At 38.4% G+C, this 12,704-nt stretch overlaps 1 pseudogene; it reads left to right on the top strand.

The window, feature by feature from the left end:
* LOC131773175 (gamma-aminobutyric acid receptor subunit rho-1-like) overlaps window positions 1-10,919 on the top strand; it is an 11,223-nt pseudogene extending 304 nt beyond the window's left edge.
* Window positions 10,920-12,704: the final 1,785 nt, after the last annotated feature.

The following is a 12,704-nucleotide window of genomic DNA, read 5'->3' as shown; positions in this document are numbered from 1 at the left end:
TTACCTGCTTGATTTATATCGGTTACGCTTCATGTTGACAAGTCCCTCAAAATGGCGGCCAAACTTGGAGATTGCCGAAAATTAGGTAAGTTCACGGAGTTATAAAGTTCTCGTAAAGGTCGGGCCGCAAAGTTTTTTTCTGTAGTTATATTTTCTATGGCACCTACTTCCTAGCTATGTTAGTTGGATCAGTTAAGAACGCCTCACTTTTTCAAAAATTTACCTTGAATTTGATCGGTTTTGGCGTGTTTGATTTAGGCGAACCGATAAGGTGTCATTCAAGTCTTCCTGTTTCCTTGATTGACACGTGATGTTTACGAAAGTCGCCTCGATAGATAAGATAGAGTTAATATACATGGCTGTGGTATTTGTTTTTTGCTGAGTTCCGTAGTTTTTTGTAAATTGTCCTTCAAAGTTGTATGAAATTAAAGTCTTGAAAAGTGTCACGACAAGCCTTCGCTCGAGTGAAATTTAATTTCCGTAAAACTCTGAAAAATAAAGAGATCCGATCAAACTGATTGTGGTTTTAGTATAGGTACATGAATGTCTTACAACACACGAGAAACGAGCGAAATCCGTGTCTCAAGCAAAATCGACCGGACCGCTCTTACAGAGACACTCTCTTAAAATGGCGCAATTTAAGCGTGCAACTTTACATTACCGCAACTGACGTCCATAAAAAAAACCTCTAAGTATCTCAGATTAAACAAAAAAATTCCACCGTCTTCAGAGGAACATGAAGGGAAACGTAGAGAAAAGAAACTGGGTAATTTATCCGTCTTCTGCGTCCTCGAGGCACTTTTATCCTCTTAGTTGTCACCATCCTCGTTCGGTCGCTTGATCTTTTTGGTGAAATAAAAAAATAGCCGGAACCAGAATTTTCTTTTTCCGGTCAGGGAAAAATAAGCATCACTAAAATATGTTTTGAATATGTAATACTATTTTTATTTATTTATTTATTTATTTATTTATTTATTTATTTATTTAACAGCTTTATTGGGTACGTCTACAAGCTCAAAATGAATACATATACAAGGAAAGAGACAAAAAATGGATAGACGTACGCCAAAAGGGTCAGTGCGAACGGGACATGGAGTCCCATGCGGGGCACTACCCTTAATAAAAACGAAAAAAAAAAAAAAAAAAAAAAAATGAAAAATGTAAAAACTTACAGTGAAAAAGTGCTAGATAACTAAAAATCAATGACAGGGACACGACCTAACAATTGACCACGTGCACGGACTATTAACATCAAAAACTGAACGGACAAGAGAGAACATGTGTTTTGCTACAAAAGTTTGAAAGGCGGTCGGGTTAGAAAACTTGGACGGGGGTGATAAGGTACAGACGTAGTTCCAGAGTTTAACAGTTCGGTTGAAATAGGAGGCCTGAAAGGTACTTGTTTTACATGAAGGTGTTGTGAGATTGAAGGAATTACTTCGTCTGGTGCGGCCGTGGGAAATAAAAGAAACAAAGTTAAGGATGTTTAGATCCGTTTAGTTATTCAGACATTTGTAAAGAAACACAAGGTCCTTAAGTTCGTGGTCGTAGGCGAGAGGGAGCAAATTCAGCTTGATAAGCCGGTCTCGGTAGCTCATTTCCCCAATTCTGGTGCCTAGAATCCATCTTGTTGCACGTCTTTGTACTCTTTCAAGCTGACTTTTGAGACTGAATTGGGCTGGGGACCACACTTGCGTTGCATAGCACAGTTGTGACTTTACCAAAGCCAGATAGAGGGACCGCCTGACTGAAACATCGGTCAGAAAAGGGCATGTACGCTTTAGAAGCCCAAGTAGCTTGTTGGCTTTTGCGATGATGGTATGGACATGTGAATCCCATGAAAGGGAGCTAGTCACAATAACTCCGACATCCTTCTCACTTGTGACCCGCTCAAGTTGTACATGATTGAGTTTGTAGCCGTAGATAATTGGGCTTTTTTTGCGAGTTACTGAGAGGACTTTGCATTTTGATGACTTAAAGCGGATGTTATTTCGCATGGCCCATGCGTTCATGTTGGTTAAAGTGTTCTGCAGAGATATGCAGTCCTCAACACCTTTGATGTTGCGATATGCCTTGGTGTCGTCGGCATATAATGCGGCCATCGCACCTCCTGCAGTTGCATCAGGCAGGTCGTTTATAAAGATCGTGAAGAGCAGGGGTCCCAACAGACTCCCCTGAGGGACACCGGAAGTGACTGGTGCCCATTGCGAGAGAGCACCATCAACAACTACACGTTGGACGCGCTCGTTTAGATAGTCTGAAAACCAGGCTAGTAGCTGCCCCAAAACGCCGTAGGCCCTTAACTTAGACAGGAGAATACAATGGTCCACCGTGTCAAACGCTTTAGCGAGATCCAAATAGATCACGTCCGTCTGTACATTTTTATCCAGGTACTGTCCTATGGTGTGTAGAACAGACAGTAATTGTGTGACACACGATCGATTTCGTAGAAACCTGTGCTGTAAGAGGGTGATCAGATGTATGACGTGCTCATAAAGGTGATTAAACACGCAGCGTTCCTGTATTTTGCTTACAATGGGAATGAGCGAAATAGGTCTATAGTTGTCGGCGGGTTCTTTTGAGTCTTTCTTGTGAATTGGTGTTATGTCCGCCGATTTCCACTCACTTGGAATTTTGCCGCTTTTAAGTGAATTGTTAAAAATAGCGCAGAGACTTGGTGCTATTTGTTCGCTACATTGTTTGAGCAGTCTCGCTGGGATGCCATCAGGACCACTGGCTTTTGAGATGTCTAGCCCATTCAAGTGCTCTCTCACCTCTTCTATTGATATTTCTATTTGCGAGATTTCCATATCAGTTCTCAGTGGTATGTTAATTTGAGGTCTGTTTACATCGGAGGCTGCTGGAAGGAAAACAGAACAGAAATATTTATTGAAGAGGTCTGCTTTTTGTGCTGGTTCCTTTGCAGACACACCGTTGTATGATATCACCGGGCTTGTGCCAGATCGACCACCTAAAATCGCTTTGTGGTAGCTCCAAAATTTCTTTGGGTTGTCCTTAAACGACTGCTCAATTTGCGCTAAGTACTGCCGATGTTTAGCGCGAATTACGTACTTAATATTTTGACTCAATATTCGCAATTTTTGTTTGCGTTCAGTCACGATTGCTTTTAAACTTCGTGCATTCAGATATAGTGCTCGCAGATTGTTTCTCTGATTCGGATGGGGACCAGGGTTCGATGCAATATCCATACAGATAGTTATATCGATGCCTTGATGGAAGTCAGGAGGCGAACGACAAGTTTGACCGTGTTTGGTCCAGCATACTTGATGTCGACGAAGTTGGTTTGAGATTCGGCGGCTCGCAGCATTTCTTCTGAGATAGTGGGCTTGAAAATTGTTGGTCGATTTCAATGAGCACTCCGAAGAGCCGTCTCCAAGCTGGCTTGGAAGCGTGTGTGCCAGTAGATTAACTACAAAAGCTAGTGATATAACCCAGAGGCCGAAAATAGCGGCCATCTTGAATTCAATACAGTAGGGCAATATTTATTTGTATTTATTGTAAATATTTATTTATTTTATTTTGAATATGTTTACTTGTTAATGCTATGCCACGGATTATAGCTTAATCTTCCAGATAGAGAAGTGAGGGAATCACAACGATCTCATGCCTAACTTGAAGCGTGCAATAATTACACTGCTGATTTTTTGCCGATGTTCTGGTGTGGCCTTCAACGAGGACGGGTGAGTTAATTTTTTTGTAACAAACACATCATACCATCTAAACAGACTTTGCGTTTTATATCTTCAACGATTAAATGAATGACCAACCTTTCTTTAAAGAGAAAAATAATAAGTTTTAGGTATGTGCCATCAGGCGTAATTAAAACTATTCGAATGAAGGAATTACGCAAAGGTAGAATGATAAAATAAAAATATATGCCTTTTTGGAAACATGTATATAAATATTGGCACCGAAATTTGTACAAATATAAAGTGGTTAAACCTTAGATTCACAAATTGTAGAATATATCTAAAGATTGTGATGATACTTGTGCCATTCGTAACCACAATTAGGCTTTCGTCTTTGTGAGAGTAATGTATATAAGGTACACAGATTGATTTTGGTTCCTTTTGACTGTCGTGGTGTGTAACATGGAGATAATAGAAATAAATCATCGAAACTATTCGCCTTATGTCTCAGATTTGTTCCCTTATTTGGCAATAAACACGGATTTCTACATATCAATCGTTCATTTATAAATGCGAGTGGTCTGCAACCACTGTGCAATTATATCAATACCGGTAAACTTAACCAAATGTTAATGGAAATGTGACGAACGAAGGTTTTCTCCTAGTTATGATTTTCTTTATTTCATATGTTCATGCTTTTAGGCAAACTATTACACACCTGCTTTTTTAAAAAAAAATTGTCATTTCGAGCGTTTCCGGCTGGTTTTATCTTTTAAATATTGATTTACTGCGATGTGTATAACTAAAATTGAACTATAATTAATCTGTCGATATTGTCCACGCTAAAGCTCAAAGAAGAAAATGTAATTCAACGAATTCCATTTTGTGTCTTCTTACTTGGGAAGCAATGTATCTTGTGTAAATATTGCAAATTTAAATCAACCACAAACGAAGTTCAGATCTACGTCAACAAAATATAAAAATATTTGCAATTTCTGATCGCCCATATTTTGTTAAACAGAGTGTGCAACGCGCCGAGTGCGCTCAGCACATCATAACTAAGAGAATATGGAAACCCATCAATCCGAGAAAGTTTGATCGTGACGCATATTTCATTAGAACGTTCGTGCACACGCTTTCATAACTGTGTTACAGCCCGTAGTTACCTAAATCTGCGAGGCGAGAAAACAAAGCAGTACTTTTTCAAGTTCCTCCTGGATTTGAAGCGTCAAGTAAAAAGCAAATATGGCAAAGGATACTCGTGGCTCTGAAAACTATAAAGTGAAGTAATAAAAAACACAGACCAAAATCGCGTCGGAAATTCCTTTTTACCAAGATTAACAAGGTGCGGCTAGTTATTTTTCTTAGTCTTTCTTACTAAGGTGTAAGGAAATTACTTCGGTCGATTCAAATAACTTTAGGAACTGTTGGACAGATTTACAGCAGAGGTGACCGAGAAAGCGAAGCAAAGAGCGATTATTAAAACTTTTAATTTTTAGAATTTCCCGATTGAAATAATAGCTTTTCGAACCGACTTGATTTGAGGATTCTTTCTGTAATCAAGCTTGACTAGAAGGTAGACTTCAAAGTGCAAATAACAGAGTAATTCTATTTAAATTGTCTTAAGCAGAGACCTCGAACACGACGATTCAGTAGAAAATTTCACAAAGTTTTTGAATGACAGGGAAAACAGACGCCATTTAAAACTACTGCGACCGATGTCAGGAGGTAAGACATGCCATTCATTACGGCTCGATTTTACTCACAATGTTTCACTTCGTCAACCATTCAATGTATTGGTAAATTTATTTTCAGGTGAAGCAGTGCAAGTTAAAGTTGGCATTCATATTGTGTATATTGGAAATTTTAGAGAGTCAGATATGGTAAGATCAAATCATGGGTAGCTCAGTCTGTATTTTCTGAACAACGAGATACTTCAACTGTTATGACGAGCGCCTTTTATTCCACTTTTACAGCCCTGGTAAAGGCATGGTCATGTCCTGTAGTTTTAACTTATTTAGTTTTCGGTTGACCTGTAAGGAATACTCAATGGAGATGTATTTTCGGCAATATTGGAAAGACGCAAGATTAGCTTTCCCTAAACTGAATGGGCATGTGACTTTCAGTGGTGAACTCCCTGATGTCTTATGGCAGCCAGACACGTACTTTGAAAATGGCTTCGACGGTAGACTACACCATTTAACAGTTTTGAATAAGTTCCTGCGTCTTCATCCGGACGGAAGTGTGTTGGTGAACACCAGGTATGGAAAACTGATCTGATGTTAACTGTTAGTGGAGGACTACAGGAAGTTCCGTTTTTACGGTTTCTTTTAGTAATCTCGTAGTTTGGCTCAACTGCAATGAAATCTTTGTTTTTTCAACTTTTTATTTATCTCCTTATTAACTTGTAAACGACAAAACAGTCAGAAAAAAACATAAAGAAAAGCAGAACAAAACAACACAGGACGGTACCAAAGAAAAGGAAAGAAAAAATGATCAAAATAGTATACTTTTTGTTTTGTTAGGTTAACCTTGACCTGTTCTTGTGAGATGGACTTCAGGAGATTCCCAATGGATACACAGATTTGTGACCTCCATTTCGCTAGTTGTTAGTTATTAACTTACAGTAAAGGTGTAATGATCACCATTTTTAAATTTCGCTCACTTTTAAGACTAGACGTCTGATGAGGATTTAAGACATTTTTAAGTGTACTGTTCTATGTAAGACATATACTGGTAATACTGATTTCAAATTTTATTTTGGTTTTTAGATGGTTTCACAACATATGGAAATGCTAAAGAAAACGCACAATTTTCCCTCAAAACATTTCGCTATCTTAATGGAACAAGAACTTACGCCACAGGAGAAGCATCACCTTAGATTATAACGAGTATATAACAACACACCTCAATATCATCATTTATGGAAGGATGTTGGCTCCACATAAAATTGACCGTCACAAAGAAAAAAACTGACGTAAGAATGGTGATTTTTTGTAACAAACACATGGGTTAAAGGTGTAATCATCACCATTTTTAAATTTCGCTCACTTTTAAGACTATACGTCTGATGAGGATTTAAGATCATAATGGTGATTTTTTTAAATTACTCTTTTCCTTCCGTTTCTTAGAAGTATATCCTTTTACATTTTAGGTCACTTTTCGTACCTTGGTGTTCGCTTCATTTTCGTTCGACGCTTAAGCTTTTTTTTGGCAAAAATATACGTTCCCGCAATGCTGGTTGTTTTCGTTTCCTGGCTTTCTTTTTTCCCGCTCGGGTATCCCTTGGAATTACAACAGTTCTCACGATGACCACGCTTATAATGGGTCTGGGGCAAGACTCCTTACCAGTAGTGTCATATATGAGGGCGCTAGACTGGTACCTAATTGTGTGTTACTTGTTGGTTTTTGGTTCATTCGCCGAATATTCTGTCGTCAACTACACAAGCAAGTTTCATTTAAGGCGAAGGAATGTAGGTGTCAAATGTGAAACTGTGATAATATAGAGAAAGTGACTTTGGTTTTATCAACTAAGTTGATTGTGTAGATTGGCCATTCACTCTGACAAAGGGCTAACACTCGAAACGTCAGCTTTAAAAATTTTTACGAAGGCAATATACATCATCAACTCAGTTTATAAAACCAAAATTATCTTACTTTTTTAAAATGTTCAGAGAAATGCGCGCGCCGTGATTGGTCAGAACGAGTTCATTATATTACCATAAAGCACGCACCTTACGTCACACGAGTGCACTGTTGAGATATGATGCACGTAGTCTTCGTCATCGGTACGAGCGCGCGCAATTCACGATACATTTTATTTAACAAATAGAGAAGCCTTGACTATACTCTGTTCTGTTGTAAAGCACTAAAAAAGCGGCTAGAGAACGAAAGAAGTGTTGGGATAAACACGAGACGTAGTCGAGTGTTCCTTCCTACTTCTTGGGTGCTCTACCTGCTTCCTAAGTGCTAAGTGCAACTTTGTTAGTCTTTGAGAAAATTTACACGTACATATTTATTCCAAATTGCACTCGAAATCATGTGATTACCTATACTAACAACAGTGCCGTCAGCATGCTCTGTACTCTCATAAAGTACGCTACAATAAGCCAATCAAAATCCCTGTTAGAATGGCTCAAATAATCTGATTGGCTGTACAAGACTACAGCTGTCAAAAATGTCAAACAATCCAGGTTCAAAAACCACCAAAGTTCACATTCTGCAATAGTTTACAAACTGCAATAGTTCGGCAGGTCCAATTTTAACACTTGCCTAAAGTTTTTTTCGTCTCCAATACAGAATCTGAAAGTGAAATGTTCAGTGAAATTCGGCCGAATCGTGGCTCATAAAAACACGCAAATTTTTCGCATGACAATTAGAAAACAAAATGAACGACAGCCGAAAGTCACCGAAACATGAAGATTGCTCAGGACGACAGAGCAGTAGAACGCGGCTGCAGTGACTGATGTGGCCTTCCACTCAGCGCATCGGAAAGGGCATCAGAGCTATTAGTTGTTCACTCGAAGGTCGGCCGATGTAATTTCTGAGGCTTGCTTCATTGCGATGACCGAAGATCGCCATGAAGAGCTAGCCGCGATGTACCTCAGCATGATCGCGGTCGCTCTGACACCATCATAATTAGTATGAATTTTAACAGTTGTGCCAGTTTAGTTACGTTTTTCATCATTCGTGTTTTGTTCTGTTCTTTTTTTGATCACGAAACTTTTTATACTATACGAGGGTTACCTGTGTTTGATTCTTATTAGCATACGTGAGCTTGCATAATCTAACCGAGCATGAAAACCTTCAAAACTCGGACTGTCCATTTCGTTCACTCTTTGAGGATTTTCGTCCCTGCTCACGTTATAATAACGTAGATTACGGTACTTGGCATGTTTAGAGACCTTTGTTTGGTTCTTCTGTTGCTACATACCGGATCGCTTCTTCCTGAAATTCACTTTTAATTAACGAAAAAAAGCTAGAAAGAAGTTCCGGAAAAGGTCGGACATCGTACAATTTGGCAAATGGCGTGACAGCTTTAGCTCTGCTCTATGCTCTATACTCTCATATAGCAGCCCTTTCAACCAATGATAGCGCGCGTTATATCCGAACTTAATTATAAAAAAGAAATAAAAAAACTTGTCTTTCGAGCATTGTTGAGTTATATAAGCACTTGGAAATTTTTAAGAACACTCGAGCAGAATTCTTCTCCACACTTCTCTCGTGTTCTTAAAAATTTCCAAGTGCTTATATAACTCATCAATGCACTCGGCGCGTTTCTTATTTCTTCAATATCCCCCCACCGACGCAACACCACAGTTTCTGTAAAAACTTACCCGCTCTATTAATGAGAAAGTAATCAATCTATTGAGGAGCTTGATTGATCATTTTGACTTTTACACGCTACAGTAACACGGCTACTGATACCTCTGACACAGATACCGTAGACCCAAAACTGCTGGTGGGGTCTGACGAATAAACTAGTCCAGAGACGTAAAAGAAAGAAGCATCCTATGATACCTCTGACACAGATACCGTAGACCCAAAACTGCTGGTGGGGTCTGACGAATAAACTAGTCCAGAGACGTAAAAGAAAGAAGCATCCTATTCCAATTATGGGTATTGACATGGATCCCAATTCTTTGAAGCCTCAGAATTGTTTTCCTTTTTCAGTAGTGATTACTAAAATATTTCTAAAAAACTTTTACGTGACAGAATGCAACACTTCAAGTTCATTACTCATTCATCCAGTTGCTTTGTTGATTTTACGTTAGTTGGAATATCCCTCATCGCTCATATCCACCAAACTTCTTATATCAGAAATTGCCATATCCAGCGGAAATATCCTCTCCCGAAAAGACATCAAGTGGAGAGTTCTCTAATTTGCGATCGATTGTCGATGTTGAAAAAAAAGCCTCCATTTCTCGGGCGCAGGAACATTTGACAGTTATAGAGAACGAGAGCAACACTCTAGATAAATGGTCTCGTTACATTTTCCTACCAACGTTTATCATTCTTAACTTTGTATATTGGGTATATTACTTGGTTCTGGATGAAAACATATGACAGCTTGGTGAAACTGGAATCTTAAAGGTGTGCCTTGACGACATATTCATAGGCTGTCCCAAGCCACTGAATCGCTGCGTTGCTAGTGATTTTTTTAAACTTGGTCCGAAAACGAGGCTTAAACCGACGGTGACGAATTTGAAACTGGTTTTCCTGAGAGGGTGATGGAGGGTTAAATACTGAATCGTTATAAATTGGGTGTTCCAGAGTTACCTAACTGTTGGATAGTTTTCTCTGAAAAGACAAGACAACTGGACTTAGTACTCTCTGTACAGAGTGTTAAGCACTATTGGGTTTCCTCGCTACATTACTTAAATTTTTTTCAGTTGTGGACAAATTTGTAGATAAATGTGATATTGCAATTATTTTATAATTATTGATTGATAACTTGTAAACTATAATTAATGATTTGTGGCAGAGAAATAAATAATAACAATAGAGTGAATGCATATGAAGGCCTTTGCAGGGCAATGGCCTGATGCTATGGCTCAGTTGGATCCCATAGGAAGACATACTATTTATTTCAACGTTATGATCCGATGCTCAGGGATATTTTTGTTTTGTTCATTACAAACCATCACGAGATATTTTGCGGGGAAAAGAACTGCATTTTTATTCTATGATATCGAACAGAAGATATGATTTAAGATTAAATCTCGCTCTTAAATTAGAAACTTCGTAACATATTGTGTCAAGTGATACAATGATGGATGTCTCTATCAGTTGTTGTTTCGAAGTATTTTTTTATTCCTCATGGTTCTCCCCATGTTTAAAGTCCAGCGTTATTCAAGGCTTATCCCTCACAAAGAGTTTCTTTTAGGTAGATCGATTGAAGAATTATCGAATTTAGATGTTAGTAAATGTCATTTTTTGAAGAAGACTAGAATTAGGAACGGTCGACCTACAACAATGATCCTGTTTGGGTTTCTAGAGTAATTTGGAGGTCTTATCGTTTAGATCTTCTGGGCTGTTTCCCACTTCTACTACACGACTACTTCAAGAAGCAATAATCAAGGTCGAAGAATCCGAAAATTAAGCAAGAGGGCTAAGTCTAGCATAACCTTTGACTTCACCTTCACGGGGAACTCTGAGAAACTTTGAACCGCAATTACTTGAATAAAGAATTGAATAGAACAGGACAAATTCCCTGTTGATGACTGTAATTATTGTATAGACGAAAGCCGCACTGATAAAAGTTGACTTCCTGCACAGTGAATGAAAAAAGTAAATGACATTTTTTTTTTGTATCGTGAGCTCTTTCCTCTTCTCTCCTTGTCTAGATCTTAATGCTCAAAGATACCTGATTTGCCTTGCAGTTTGCACGAATACGTTCTGTTTCATTAGAATGTACCGTCTTTGCAACGGCGTAAAACGCATGTGCGGACGGAGAACGGCAGAAAATGAAAATAAAATGTATGAAAAGAGAATTAAATGATAAAAATGAAATAGATGACAAGAATATTAAAAAAATATTTAGAATTTTGATTATATGTGTTTTCATTGTCGTTGTGCCACGCGTGATTTATGTCAGAAAATGGTTTTTCTTCAAAAAAATATCTTGGAGTGAGATTCAGTTGCTAAATCATTCATACACCTTTAAAAATGAAGTAGAAAGAAAAAGAACGACATAGTGTGGAAGGCATGGATATTGTTTACACAATTTGAAATCTGTTTAAAAGAGATGGCAGTCCAGTATGCTGTGTCTTCAGCTTCCTCGTTAGTTACTTTTTGACAGCAAAAAGGTCAGAAATGCCACAGGCACAGAGATTACACATGAGTGCGCCGATGAAATTTACGAAGATTACTAACACCTTTTGGCACATTGCCTTCGGGTCAATATTCATAGAGGTAAACTCGTATTTAAGCTCAACTGATAGGATAAACATAGAAATAAATACATGAGTGCGCGGTGAATGGAATAAGAAGTATTTTTGCAATTTCGGAATTTCTCCCAGTATTTTACGGGGAGTTTCTGATATTGAATTGAATAGGTTTCTTCTTAGACTGATGTCACTTTTCATTTATTTATCTTTTTACTTTGTTTTTATTTTTCGTGATGTGCTGTCCACATCCTTATTTTACGAAGTCCCCTTTGTCGTTCTTATATGACTGGGAAGTGAAAACCTTCGCTCCTCTTTAACTAACCCTTACCATCTTTTCATGGTTAAATTAATTAAAGCCAACGCCATCCATTGCCGGATGGACAGTTACCTCAAGTAAAGCTTCCTTTCGCCTGAGGGAAGAACCTTAAAAAAAGCCTTTTTTAGTTCAGTAATTCTGGGTTTCTTTAACCTGCAAAAGCCCTCAACCCCTCTTATCATTCTAGTTTGCAACAATTATCTAAGCACACAACTTCTTTATGATTTCATGAATGAAGTGGTGGTATACAATGGAAGTCAATAACAGCTGGAAAAATAGCCACGTGTCAAATCAATCATTTTTAACGGTTAACCTCTGGCAGAACTTAAAATAAAACGTCGGATTTACGTAGAACGAGTATAAAAATTGCAGATGAGATGTGTTTTCCGAAAATTAATCTTCTTTTTTAGTTTGTTTTTAAATAAAAGTTTAGAAAGGAATTTCTCAGCGTTTCCATCGCAGTGTTACAGATAGTGGAATCTTGACCTTGAAACAATTGCTACCGCTGCTTTGCTACTTGACACTTGACTAAGACGAAAGTCGTTACTACAAAATCAGTAATTGGACGGCTGCGTAGTTGACTCAGTAGAATCCTTGATGACGTTGAATGATTCATGGCTTCCCGGGTATGACATTAACCGATGACAGGCTGCTCCTTGAAAATTTCTTCTGTCTGATCCAGCAGTGTTTGATATACCAGTGTCACATCTAAGGGATGATGGTGTCCAAGATATCAGCTGTTCTGACATTGAATGTCCTCGTGGCCTTTATAATACTAGATTGTGACGGTGTCATCGGTCCATTTCCACGTCCATTCCCGCCGAAGGGCAAACGACGGTTTCAAGTGGA

Source organism: Pocillopora verrucosa, chromosome 4 (assembly GCF_036669915.1).
Source record: "Pocillopora verrucosa isolate sample1 chromosome 4, ASM3666991v2, whole genome shotgun sequence".
NCBI classification, from domain to species: Eukaryota; Metazoa; Cnidaria; class Anthozoa; order Scleractinia; family Pocilloporidae; genus Pocillopora; species Pocillopora verrucosa.
Note: the sequence above shows the minus strand (reverse complement) of the source record. Positions and strands in the feature narration are given on the sequence as shown.